The sequence below is a fragment of the Castor canadensis genome, chromosome 3 (assembly GCF_047511655.1).
Source record: "Castor canadensis chromosome 3, mCasCan1.hap1v2, whole genome shotgun sequence".
NCBI classification, from domain to species: Eukaryota; Metazoa; Chordata; class Mammalia; order Rodentia; family Castoridae; genus Castor; species Castor canadensis.
This window is the reverse complement of record NC_133388.1, coordinates 186679401-186680362: the sequence shown is the minus strand read 5'-3', so window position 1 is coordinate 186680362 and position 962 is coordinate 186679401.

The following is a 962-nucleotide window of genomic DNA, read 5'->3' as shown; positions in this document are numbered from 1 at the left end:
ATTCTAGAATTAAAACACGGAAAATGAGTTGGGAAGAAACTGGTTCAAAACATTACTGCAGTTCAGGTATCATCTACCAGCCCAACTGCAAATTTGAGCATGGTTTTTCTTTTGCTTTTTTTGTACTGTGAAGTTTCCATTGACTATTTATGCACATGTATAATTTGTTAATCTTCCTCGACATACTATATGTTTTGTGTTTATCTTCTGGAAACTTTTTCTATTTTTATTCAATCTTTGTTTCTATCTTTATTCTGGAAAATTTTTGGCCTTTGAAGTCTAGTATTCTATAAAATATATGAAATGCAATGGAAGAATTTAAGAAACTTGTTTAAAACTGACTCAGAAAATCACCAATATTGATTTATTGTAGAGGAAAATTTTACCACATAGCTAAGAAATGCTATTTCAATTGTTTAAATTAAAAATGTCTAAAGTGGTTTTGCAAATATAGAAAAGTATTGGTTCAATATTTAAAACAGGAAATATAACAAAATGAAACTGCAAATAGATTTTATTTATGGCTTTTGCACCATGTTAACAAATAGCATATAGGAACATATTAAAATATTGATAGATACTATTCAGGTGTCATTCATTCAAGAAATTTAATATAACAATATATTTTAATGTTAATTATAGGTCAAGAGAACAAAATGTTATGTCCATAATGTTGACAAAGTATTTGATAAGTCAATACCATTCTTGAATTGAAGATTTGATAACTTGGAATAGATTAATAATATTTAACTAGCAACATACATAATAGTGAAACACAGAAATGTTCCCATTAATTTAAGAAGGAAGACAAGAATATTGATTATAACCCACATTACCTAACATACTGTGGGAAATTACTTTCAATGAATTGAGTAAGGTATATTCAAATGAGACTTAACAATTCTACAATCAAAGGAAAACTGACAATTGTTTACACATATGTATAAGTTTTCATAGGCCTG